Source organism: Talpa occidentalis, unplaced genomic scaffold (assembly GCF_014898055.3).
Source record: "Talpa occidentalis isolate TD23 unplaced genomic scaffold, MPIMG_talOcc4v2.1 talOcc4.3, whole genome shotgun sequence".
Lineage (NCBI taxonomy): Eukaryota > Metazoa > Chordata > Mammalia > Eulipotyphla > Talpidae > Talpa > Talpa occidentalis.
Window position 1 is genome coordinate 38,209,826 of NW_023603184.1, and position 12,974 is coordinate 38,222,799.

Below are 12,974 nucleotides of genomic sequence, written 5' to 3' on the forward strand. Positions count from 1 at the left end.
AAAAACATTTGAAGCAGTACCTGCTAAGCCACACTAGAGCTTGAAGTAAAGAGAAAATCAACATCACTGAACCTCTTCATTTAAAATGCTGGATTTTCTGTTTATCATGTAATTATTTTATACAAATTTTGTCAAGACCCCCTCCCTGTTTACATACATGCCAGAGGCTAGTGCCTTGCTTGCTCCACTCTAATGCTGGCCCTGGTTAAACCCTTTAGCTGACTCGAAGAGGAATGTCATCCTGTTGCAACAGCTAGGCCACAAGTTGTGGGGTTGCCCTCTTCCCCCACCCCAAGGGCCCAGCTAAACCTTTAACATCCCAACACTCCAGCTTGGCCCTGCTTCTCCCCTATCTCCCTCCAGCACCTCTCTGCTGTCACACCCCGGCTCAGTCCTTCCTTCCATGGATGCCACCTCCCTGGCCATCATTCTACCTTATCCAGCCCTAACATTTACAGATGAAGAAACAGAGGAAGTGTCTTGCCCAAGTGCCCATGCCATACCCCAAGACCCAGCCAAGCTGGCGTGGCCCTGTCCATAACTCCCACCCTTTCTCTGTTTGCATCAGGCACCAGGTGGACACCTGGGAGCCCACCAAATTGTCACCAAATTGACTAACAATGAGTAAATGAGCCACACCCTCCCACCTTCTGAGAAAGTCCTCCAGGACCTTCCCTTCAGGCTCCTAGGCCTCAGAAACTGAGCCATGGAGCTCAGTTCTGCTCCTGCTCTATCTTTAGTTGTTCCCATGTGGGGGTCCATTTCTACCCAACCCCCAATCTGGCCCTGGGTATCTGAAGAGTCTGCACCTCTTCTTGTCCGACCTGCTCTCTAGGACTTGGCTGATCCAGGGGTTAAGTAAAGGTCATCTGAAATCTCCAATCTTTGCCAGCTAATCCTAATTCAGCTCTGGCCTAAGTCCTCTTGCTAGAGCCAAAACTTTGATCCTTCTGGCCTCTATCTATCATTTCAACACACAAGGGCAGAGTTTAAACCTCATGGTCCCTTCTCTGGCCCAGTCCAGCAGCTCCCTTATGCCATCCCTGCCCACTACTGTCTACTTTGCCCCAAACAGGCTCACTTCACTTCATTGCTTATGTGCCCACCATGTGCCAGCTCCTGCCAGGTGTCCACCTTTATCTTGTTCATCTTCCTAACAATCCCCAAGTCTAAGATTTTTACCCCGCTTCCTGGAAGCTGTATGAAGTAGAAACTTGCCCAAGTCACTGGTGGGAGTCTCTGGGGCTGCAGAGGATGTGACTGCCTCTGTCTGGTGGTCAGGGAGGTTACCACAGGGACTGTGAACTGGGCCTTGAAGGGTAAGTGGGAGTTGCCCTTCCAGGCAGAGAACCACGTACACAGCCTCAGGGATGGAAGGACCTGGCAAAGCCAGAGATGAGAGAGTTAAGTGGGGCAGGAACAGGGAATGTGAAAGAAAATAAGTGACACCCACAGAGGTTTGGGGACCAGCCCTCTGTTGCCCCACAGTCTGCTGGCCGATGTGGATACACCTCTTTTTGCATTCTGATTTGCATGAATGAGTCAGGCCTGGGTAAGGCCCGCTGTGAAGATCCTAACTTCTCCCACACTCAGCTCTGGAGACCCCTCCGCTGGACCCTTCACTGGATGATATTCTCTAAGCCCCTTCTGCCCAGAGCAAGGCTGGGCAGGGACCAGTGCCCAGACCTCAGGGAACCCCAAAGAGCTCCCCACACAGGAAACCAAGAACCATACACATCTATGATTGGCCAGCCCCTGTCTGCAAACCACACCACACCCACAGCACACCTCACATAGCCTCCAGGGACACACACACACCCCACCCCAGCCAGCAGCTCTGCCCCCACTGCATTCAGCCTTCAGGCCCCACACTCCCTACCAAGAACTTAACTGTCTACACAGGGCCAGAGCCCCACGATGCTCAATAACCCCACGGCCCTCCCCCTCCAACACCACAGCTCACTCACCAGGTGATACCTGTGGGCAGGGTCACCGTGGATTTGTAGCCCTCCTGGGTGTTTTCAGACTCCTCTCAGAACTCTGCTATGCAGGCGAAAGGCCTTGGAAACACTTCCCTTAGATATGAGGAACTAGGTGGGGGCTGGGTTCCCAGCCCAGAGAGTGCAGAAGTGTGCCTGCCCCCGCCCCTCTGCAGGAACCAGCTCCCTCTGGCCCTGCTGGGCGAAGTAACAGGTGTATCCTCAGATAGCACAGCTGGCCTGTGGGCCAAGAAGCCTATTTTCTGTCAGGAACTGGTGCCCACTGCATATGGGTCCCAACCAGGCACAGTGGGATCTCCTGACCTACCCCAGTCCCTGCTGTCAAAGATCATGGCACAAAATTTCTGTCCCTCCCATCTGTGATGTGGCCTGTCTGGTGGGTCCTAGGAGTAGTGGGGCTGGTGACCAGTGGCCCACAGGCACTAAGAATTGAGTGGGGGGCTCCAGGGCCTGGGTGTATAAAGAGCTGCCTCCCACTGGCAGGGAGCTGAAGGCCACTGGTATGCCCCAAGGCTCCAAGCCAGAGGTCGCTCCTCCAGGACAAAGGCAAATCCAGGTTCCAGTCCTGGCTCCACCACTTCTTGCCTGAAGCCCTGGACAAGTCAGGTCACATTCTGAGGCTCACTCTCCCTACACGAAGCAGAGTTTTCACCCAGATGACCATGACAAGTCACCAAATATGTACTAGAGGCCAGACTCATCTGCTCAATTCTTGCTGTGGAGGCAGATACTTCCTGTTCCGAGCCCCAAGGCCTGGCAGGTCCTGACCAGAGGAGTCCGTGGTTCTGGCCTTGTAGGCAGGGTCCCATCTGGCCCCTCTAAATATCTGGAGTCCTGTTATCCCAACCCCTAAGGACTACTTCACCCTGTCCCCAGCCATGCTTCCCCATAGGGTCCAGAAGTGGGGACCTCTCCCCACTCCCTGGGTGGCCCCAGGCACCACACTGTCCCCATTCCACACTGATCTTCCCAGCTCCCCACTCTGGAAAGCAGAGTCACCTCCAACCTAGGTGGGGCATTCAAGCAAATTGAAAAACATGCCTCTTCCTGCAGGAGTCCCACGGCAGGGCAGCAGTTCAGCAAGGAGGACAAGCTGGGTTCCGGTCCTCCTTCTTCAGACTCTGGCCTCCACCCCCAGCCAGGGGCTCCTGCACAGTGCACAACACTCACCTCCACAGCGGGGGGCCTGGTGAGAGGCAGGATATTTTATCAGCCGCCTTGGAGAAGCCCCATCAGCATTACCCTAATAAGTGTCAAACCAATGGACATTAAAGACCATAGGACAGTGGACATCCGTGACCTCAATTTCAGGCCTAGCCCTCACTCCCACCCTACTCTCTATAATCGTCATGTCTGTGCTGTTTGCACATTTTACAGTTGCATATCACTTTTATAATTTGAATAAAAAACAATAAAGGTATTTTCGGTCTATTAGAGTTGAGTCTGTTCTAGTTTGTTCCCCCCAAACCATCAGTCCTTCCAGGGCATGAGACACAGCTAATCCAAGAAGGTCCCCTCTCAGGGGCCCTGAGGCCAGCAGCAGAGGATTTTCAAATGGGAAGTGAAATGAGGTCCATTAGTAAATGTGAGACTCCGGGACCCTGTGGCTTGTCCTCTCACAGCATCAGATCCCACCCTAGCCCTGACCCTTACCTCATTCCCCCCAAACTTGCCCAGGGCCCCCCCGTCACAGCCAAGACCCACTCTGGAGAGGGTCGGACAGAAGTGAGGTGTGGGGATGAAGCGTAGATATCGGGAAGTACCTCACTTGCAAATGAAGCTGAGAGCTAAATGACTTGGTTTTTCAGGCCCTGTCAAAAAATCTATGACATACTGACCATAGCCTGCCTGGACCACTCCCTCCCCTCCCCACAATGGCTCTCTCCTCACCAAGTTTGTCACACAGCCCCTCCTTCCATCCCACTGCCAATCCACCCCGGGCTTCCCCAGCCTGCCTGGACCCTGGGCTCTCCTCCCTGCTAACTGCCATTCCTCCCCTCCACGGCCAGGTAGCCCCCAAAGCAGGGCCCCTAACCCTCCACAGCCTGGCCATACCACATCCCCTCCTTCCCCAACTCTTCCCTCTTCAAGAGTCAACTCAGGCCCTTCCCACCTGGAAGGCTCACTCAAATGCACCGCTGTACCTGTGGAGAGGGGACACTCACGCCAGAGCACAACCAGGCTCTGGCCTGGCCCCTAGCCCCTTGGTCCCAGAAACATGCTACTGGGCTTGGGGACTTCCCAGGGCAGGGCCTGCCTCCCACCAAGGCCAGGGCCTGGGTGCGAAAAGAGGACTCCAGGAAGATCCTCCTCTGTGACCACTGCCTTCGGGGTGGAGGGAGGGGGCTCCTCAACACTGTGAATGAGGCCGAAACAGGCCTGACCACAGGAGGTGGGTGTGTGCAGTGTGGACAACAGAATCCCAGGCAGCAAAATGGACACACCGGAGACACAGACTTGCTCAAGATGCAGGTACCGGCAGCACACGCTGGAGGGCTGAGGGCCACACTGGGCCCGACAGGAAGGGGAAGAGAAAGCTGCTGACGCCATTCTCTCTGCAGCACCTGCCCACCCAGGAGCAGAGACTTGGTGGGCTCCTGCACACCCCAGGGCTAGCCGCCCAGGAGAAGTGACCCCAGCCTACCCTCTCCCTAGGTGGCCCCTGGATGGAGAAGCCAGAGATAAGCGGCCCCTTGAAGCTGCTGTGGCCAGACGAAGAGAGGCACCCAGACGAGACAGACACCCCGACAGACACTCAGGGAACAGGAGGGAGAGAGGGAGACGGGCAGACCCAACTCGCTAGGTGACCTCAGCCTCCCCCAGGCATTTGACGGCAGACAGGAAGGTCTCTGACTCGGCATCTTCCCTGCAGCTCACGAGGCGTGCCCTGAACCAAAGCAGTCATTCCCGCTTACAACAACAAAAGGTCATGGCTATGGAGTCCTTATTCTCTCCCGGACGTTGGACTAAACGTGTCACATGGATTGTTTCATGTAACCCTCACAACAATCTAGAAAGTGGACGATTTTAGCCCACTTTACCGGTGAGGAAGAAACAACTGAGAAAGGCTAAGTAACTTGCCCGGGATAACACAGGAGCTAGAAACTGAGCCACGGGCTGCCTGGCCCCTCCTTCTGCGCCATTTCCTCAGAGACCAAGTAGAGACCGGCAGGGAGGACACGGGGCAGGGAGGACACGGGGCAGGCGAGGGCGATGAGTGCAGGCTGAGCAGGGCCTAGAAGGCCAGGCTAACACGCTGCTGTTGTGACAACAGGAAGCTGGGAGGAGCAGAGGGGAGAGGGCGACACACACGCAGGCAGACCGACAGGGGTCCCCACGCAAAGGGACTGGGGAGTTCACCCAACTTCTCTGAGTCTCGGTCCCATCATCTGTTTAGTGGCAATCGTGACAGCTCCACCTGGCCTCGTAAGGAACAAACGTAAGTCTCCAAAACAGAGCCCCAGTCTGGGGAGTTCCCACCCCCCGCTGACTTCCCACCTTCTTCATGGGAGAGTTCAGAGTGAAAGCCAAAGGCAGCCTCCTGGGCCTGTGCGGTCACCCGGCTGCCGCACCTGTGTACTGCTAATCCAAGCCACCCGGTGAGGCCTGCCTGGGGCTGGGCGCTGGAGCTCCCTCTGTCTGGGGGGCGTGACTCACTCCCTTTTCCAGCACGTTCTCAAAGGCAAGGCCTCCCTTCCCCCACTGGTCTCTAGCTCGTTATCCTGGCTCATTTTCCAGCATCACATGTTTAGCTATTAGACACCGCGTTATATATTTATTTGTTCACATCAGGCTCCACAGGAAGACAGGCACATCGTCTCATTCACAGCTCTGTCCCCAGTGGCTAGAGGTGTCTGGGAGTTGCTTGACAAATGTGTGAAATGGATGAATGGACAGCTGTGAAGACCTGGCCCACCCTGATCAGGAGCTGGGGACAGGAGCCTGCGACACAGGTAAGAGGGGGGCAGGTAAGAGTGCATGAGGTGGACGTCAAGTTCTCAGAGCCAGAGATTCCACTGAAACTCTCTGGCTCCGTGGCTGGGTCTGCCCCTTCTTTCTACCTCTGAGGCTGCCCCAGCCACTTCCTGCTGTGCAGGCCTGATAAACACTGCTGGGAGAGCCCTCACCCACACAGGGGAAGTGGTGACTCTCGGACCCCTCAACCGTCCCCTAGCAGGCCAGAACCTCCCCAAACTTCCAGGAGTCTTCAAACCAAGCACCCCCAAAGCCCATCAGAGGCAGAGGCTGCTTCTTCTCTGCCTGCCGACACCCCCTACCTGCCTCCCCACCCAGCCCCCCTCTCCCCCGCCACCCCTTCCCATTACCCAGCTGGATTCAAAGAGCTTCCATCCTCTGGTTCCTCTCTGCTTTCATCCCCTCCACTCCCACTGCCTGCCACTTTACCTCCGGGACTTCACTCACACTATTCTGTCTACCTCCATTCTTCAAGCTTAAGTCACCCGCTCCAGAAAGCAATCTCTGATTCCCATGTCCACAGACTGGGGAGTCACTGCCAGTGACTATGTCTCTGTCTCTCTCTGTCTCTCTTTCTCTCTCTCTGTCTCTCTCACCACTAACTCCAACTAGGTGCTCCCAGAAGGCAGGGTCTGATGTCCCTGTGCCTCCAGCTGCCAGCTTGAGGTTGGCACACAGTGAATACCCATTGATGGAATGAACATCTCTGAATTTTATACATGGACAGTATCACACAAGTGGTGACCTGTTAGGGTCACATTTTAATCAGTGGCCAAAGATAGGATAGTGTCTGACCTCCGGCCTCCCATTCCCCCTAGTGGCCACCCACTCACAGCTCTACCACAGCCTGCCTTCTCCTGGCACCATGACCCCCACCCATGTGCTCCTTAGACATTTAGGAACCACCCAACCCAACCCTCTCTACTTCCAGAGCGGGGAAGTGAGCCCCAGGAATGGAAAAGACCCTAAGCAGAGTCAAAAGCAAGTCAGGACCAGGGTCCAGGCCCCTAGTCTGTTCCTTGGAAGAAATGGGAGGGGAGTTCCTCAGGAGACCTCAGGATACTGATGCAACCCCCCTCCTCCAATTAGGTTAGGCCAGCCCTGCACTGAGAAATATGGGTTTTCAGGCCACAGGCAGTAGAGGCAAATGAGTGTCCTGGTTCATGTCCCTGGAACAGAACCACCAGACACTTTCTAGATCTTTGGCCTCCCCAGGCTTAGCAATCCCCAACCCTGCACTCAGAGACCCCTCCCCCCACCAGGGAGCAAACTTCCCAAATAGTACATTCTAGCTGTGGAACCACAACCTGGACATCTGAAGGAAGATGAACATTTTAAGAGGATGAAAGCCTCACTCAGCTCACACAGCAAGGGGTGCAGAGCAGGACTCCCTACCCCAACCTCGAATGCTGATCACATCCATATCAGAGCAAAAGCCCAGGTCCTCCAAGGATGCTTCTGGGCTCAGTCTGGATCCAGACAGCACACAGGCACTCACAGTGATCCCAGAGGCATGTGGCGCAAGAAGAGGCTGGGAAGCATGACCCCAGGACCTCTCCCAGCCAGCAAGTCCTCCATGGGGAGGAAAAAGGCCTTCTTATGGGGAAGCTCCCTATCCCAGGTCCAGGGCCTCTGAAGGCAGCCTACAGTGCCCACAGACCCAGACAGGCATCAGAAAAGGCTGGGCAAGACACTGTGAAATTCTTGAAGGCATTCAGCCCAAGCACATCCTCCCTGCCCTGAGGAGGGGCAGTACCTTCCCCTGGGCTCCTGGGCTCAGGTATCCATCCACCTCTGTGACCCCAAGCACCACAGTTGGCCTCTGCTTCTTAGCCCTTTAATTCTGGAACCATTTTCCAGGTTTGTTCATTCAGTCACTGACACCAGGCCCTGAGAGATCCCAGGTATCTTGAAAAGTGGGAAAGAAATGTCTGAGCTTATGACAAGGCAGGTGTGTAGTGTCTGAAGGAAACTCAGAGATTCAGAGGCCTGGAAGGCCCTGGCCAGGCCCCAGAGTTCCTTGTCTGGATACCAGTCCCACGTCTCTCCTTTCTTAGCTGCTAATTACTTACTTCAGGCAAATCACTTCACTAGTACTGACCTCAGTGTCCCCATCAGCAAAACGGGGTCTGGAAAAACCGATGTATTCACCAGGAGGTGCTCACACTGAGGCTGGGTCCTGAGAGCTCAGCACTCCACAGCAGCCAGCCCGGTCTGCCAGCAGGATGCCTTCCCAGGCATCCCCCTCAGCCAGGCACAGCAATGTTGCCTGACCAGGCGGCCCTCCAGGCCCTGCCGTCCACCCAGATTGGGAGTTCCCAGTGTAGAGCAGGGCTGGCGTCCTCTGCCTGTGGTGCTTCCCAGTGCTCGGGAGTCTGACTGTGAAGCAACACTCCCAGCTCTTCTATGTAGTGGATGATCTCAGGCAAATCACCTAATCTCTGCAGGCCTGTTTCCCCATCTGTAAAAAGGGAATGGCACCTGCCCCCAAAATGATTATTGAGGATTAAATGAAATCAGTACATAGACTGCTTGACACACAGTAAGTTTTCCCGAAACAGCAGCTGCTGCTACTACTATAACTATTACTACGATTGAAGAGTAATTTTGTTATTGAGCTGGTCAGTCCTAACTACTGGGGCTGTTGCAATGGTTTGAGACAGAGGTCCTGACTGTGAAACAGGATTTTCCCTTCTGAACTATGACCTAGAAGATGAGACAGAGAAATTCCACAGGAAGGATGTGTGGAAGACCAGCCAGGCACTGCACCGCAAGGTAGCCCCTGGCACCGAGGGTCATCTCCTCTTTGGGCTGGGACTATCCTCAGAGCCCTAGCTGGAAACATGGCTCTGGGGGTCTGACAGGAGAGGGGTTAAGTGGGCAAGCTGTCCTCTCTGATCAGGACTGGGCACTGCGGTTGAGTCAGCAGCAGTGCCTGTGCTCTGTGAAGTGCATCTGCAGGGGACTTCTGAGGGCCCCCTACAATCTCTTATTGTTCACACCCCAGGAGGAGCCACCCTTAATGCAGATCCCCTTGCCGAAATCTGAAACGCCTCTCTGCAGAGGCTATAATGGGGGTGAACCCAGCCTGCATGAGGCCAGAGGGGTGGGAGAGAGAGGCTGCCCCAGGGATAGACTCTGCTGCGAAGGGAGGGGATGGGACTGCTTGGCTGGGGTCACAGTCTCTCAAGGCTGCCCTGACCACCACCCAGAGGATAGTCCCTCACACAGCTGGACCCTGGGCTCAGCTCAAGGGGTAAGGTCAGGCTGGGGGGAGGGAAAATCAAGCCAAAGGAGGCAAGGCCTGAGTCCTGATCCTGTCTCTGCCATTTATTTGCTGTAATCCTGGCCAAGTTTTGTAGTCTCTCTTGCCTTAGTTTCCTTATGTGTAGAATGGTCTGTCTCCAGTGGCTGTCAGGGACTAAACTGGTTAATATATAGAGAAGTGCTGGCACTTTCGTTTCAAAACATCAGCGTGTTTGCAGATGTTTTTGTTACTATTCAACTCTCACTTTCTTCCCCTACATTATAGGACGGTGGCCTTTGTCATGGAGTGATCTGACCTTAAATAAAGAAACAAATGTGCAGTGTCAGGCACACAGTAGGCACTCATCAAGGAGAGCTCCTCCCCTTTCCCCTCCTTTCCCCAGGAGGAGCCAGAGTCAGGCCGGATTCCACCAGGGCTTGATGTATGACTCTGCTCTGATCCCTGATCTCTGATTCCTGTTTTCAGTCTCTCCATCTGTGAAAAAACTTTGGGGCTAAATGGTCTCTCACTGTCCATGGCCCTGTTTGTTCCAGCCTCCCTCCTGCTCTGCTACCCCTTCCCTCCTTCCTTCTCCACTTGCAACTCATGCTCACTGCATTCCCTCCTGCTGCAATAGAACACTTTTTGGGAGCCTGAAGTGGGATGGAGGGGACAATGGTGGTAAAGGATACCCAACCTCAAGCGGCCCAGAAACCAGCTCAGGCCCCCAAGGGTTAAGATGCAGAGTGCAGGGCAGAGGGCCAGGGTCAGCACTGGACAGACGGGCCTGCAGCCCAGGGCCTGCCTCCCCTCCCCCCGCCCTGGGAACAGAGGCTACTTGTTTGGGCATCAGCCGGCTGGCTTTGAGCTTGGCCAAAGAGAGTGAGGTGGGGAGGGGAGAGGGCCCTGAAGAGTGGAGGGGAATCCTCTCTCGAGCCAGTGCACTAGACTAAGTACTGGACTAGTCTGCCACTAGCTGCTAGGACTCTCTGAGGCCCCTTACCACCTGCCCAGATTGTCCCTTTTTTTCATTGAAACATGCACTGCTAAGAGCAGGGTTTAGATTCAGATAGGCCCAGTTCTTAGGCCAGCACAGTTTCTGTTTGGAGCATGGACCAGAGCTCATCATCCCATCCTGTGGATGGGGAAATGGAGGCTCTGAGTTTAGGGATTTGCAGAGCCGTAGCATTTGGTGGCTGCACAGGGACTGCTCCAGGTCTCAGTCATCCCCCTGGTTCTGCAAGTCCTTTCCCCACAGAGCTTCTGCAAGGAGAACCATCCTGAGCTATGCCACACAGGCAGGAGGAGGTAAGAACGTTCACCTTTGAAGTCACAAATTACCTAGGAGATTTGAATGGAGAGAAAAGTGTAGGGTGGGGAAAGGAAAGCAACCTGCACAAATGTTTAATGTGTGGAAAAGCATGGTTGGAGGTGGTGGGGGTAAGGATGGGGCTGTGGGGAGGTCTAAGTGCCCCAGTAAAACCTGGGGGCAAGCTGGGTCCCTGGTGGCCTCTGTCCACCTCCACCTCCTCATTGTCAGGAATCTGTGGGGTCAACCTCTTGTTGCTCTGCTTCAGGAAGCAGCCAGTAATGGGAAGGCAAAGTTCCCAGGTCAGGATCTGGACAATCCCCACTCAGCCACGGGACATGGGGTAAGTTTTCTCTATACCCTGCCCTTGCTACCCTTTCAGCCAAACCTATCTTCTTGCCATGCCTCAAATTTGCCATGCAAATCCCTGCCTTTGCACAAGTTCAGCTCTCCGCTATAGAAACCTTAACCTTGTGAATTACCATTTAACTGCTAAAAATCATTCCAGTCATCTCCACCTCCCTGAGCCTCCAAGAGTCCTAGTCCCTGATTCCACCCCTGGACCTGTCTGCACCTGTCTTCCTGACTACTGGGCTCTTTCTACCCTGTAATGAGCTTGCTGGGAGGTCTCTCCTAGCCTGGGCGCTCTGCTCTTGGAGAACAGGCATCCTGGATCCTCTATGCAGACCTCGGGTCCAAGAATACAGAATCCCGAATACCCCCACATATCCCTCCAACCTTGTAGCACTCCCCCAGCCTGGTGATCAGGAACACTGGGGAGAGGTTGCTAAAGACTGAAGCCACACTGTGCTGGCTCCTGATGAGAGTTCCGCAGCACCAAACACCCACTCCATGCCCCTCGGGCCGTGCTCCAAGCAGGAGCTCCAGTCCCAACCATCCACTCCTGGCTTGACCCTGTTCAGTGCGCACACCCTCTTTCCCCAGGAACTGGGCCAGGTAGGGACCCTGGGGAGACCCTGCCCTCCTTTACTAACGGGGACTCGAGGCACGCAGACCGGAAGTCGCCTGCCCAAGGTCGACAGAGCTCAAGGTCCAGGGCAAAGGGTCAACAGGAGTCCACGAAGGCGCCTTCACCTCACCGAGGTGCCTGGGGAGGGCTGGCTCCAGCTCCGGGGAGCCTCCACGCAGACGGCTGAGGGCTGGACGCCCCCCGTCCCGCGGGCTTGCCCTCCTTCCTCCCGTCGCGGCCCGACCGCACGTCCTCCAGGGGCGCCCCCACCCCAGCGGGCAGGAGGGCAGGAGACCCGACGCGGGAGGGACGCCCGGGAAGTGGGCGCCGGCGAGGGCGCCCGGACCTCGGCGTTCCCGCTGCGGAGCGGGGACCTCGGTCGCACCTGGCGGAGGGTCGGCGGGCGGAGAGGCCGCGCCGGCCGCACTGACCTGTTCCGAGCGAAGACTCCACGCCGGGACCCCGGGTCCCCGCGCCGCGCGGACTCACGCCGTCGCAGCCAACTCGCCGTCGCAGGCGGGGCGCGCCCACCCCGCCGGGCGCTTCCGCCCGCCCCCACGTGACGCCCCGCGAGGGGAGGGCGGGGACAGGGCAGGCCACGCCCCTCCAGGCCACGCCCACTCGCCGTCTTTGAGTTCGCCCGCCAGGCACGCCTTTAGGATCGGTGGGTGTGTCTCCCCTGAGCCTCTCGCCGCTCTCGGGGCTGCCTCCCTCCACCACGGCCATCTCAGCCTCCATCTACCCCATCTCCCTGCATCCTGCCACCCCTTCTCCAGATGACTGCCCGCGGGAGAGATGAGCCATACACACACACACACACCCAGGGGTTCAGCCCCCCCATACCCCCCGCCCCGCCAACAAGAGTGATCACAAGCAGTTGGAGAAAGGATTACCCAGGCCCTTGACCACCTCCTGCACGAAGTCCTTCCCCACCTCATCCTCCAAGGATATCCCACTTTTCTCCCTGGACCCACATCCCACAGAGACAAGAGTGGTAGGGAAGAGTCTCCCCAGGATACAGTGCAAAAATACCTTGGTCAAAAGCTGCAGTCTGAGGTCCTGGCACCCAGACACCTTCCCTGGTATGGAGGAGAGATTCCTGCCAGTCCTGCCAGCACATGTGTGGATGTGGGTCCTGTATCTGGGGCACCTCAGAGACCTGAACTTCTCTGTTTCTCTGAGCTTCTAGTTCTCCATATGTCCCATGGGGATATTTGGAAGAACAGCTCTCACCAGGGTGGAGCACAGGGGTTTACTCTGAGATTGGGAGCCATTAATTAGAGACCCACTACATGCCAGACCCTGTGCTGAGCAACTTACTCCTTTTATCTCAATCCTCATAAATTATCACACCAGGTTATGGATTAGAAAATGAGGATATAAGAAGTTCCAGAACTTGCCCAAAGTTACAAAGTCTGTACTATGTGAAACTGAAGTTAGAACCTCAGTCTTGATGAGTTATAGAATTTCCTG

General features: G+C 55.7%; 1 protein-coding gene across 2 annotated transcripts in view; it reads right to left on the reverse strand.

The window, feature by feature from the left end:
* Window positions 1–11,998, reverse strand: part of ARAP1 (ArfGAP with RhoGAP domain, ankyrin repeat and PH domain 1) — a 58,499-nt gene extending 46,501 nt beyond the window's left edge. For both annotated transcript variants that reach the window (XM_054699520.1, XM_037522920.2), the window contains exon 1: window positions 11,933–11,998. The gene's annotated coding sequence lies outside the window, so the exon portion shown is untranslated. The remainder of the gene's footprint in view (window positions 1–11,932) is intronic.
* Window positions 11,999–12,974: the final 976 nt, after the last annotated feature.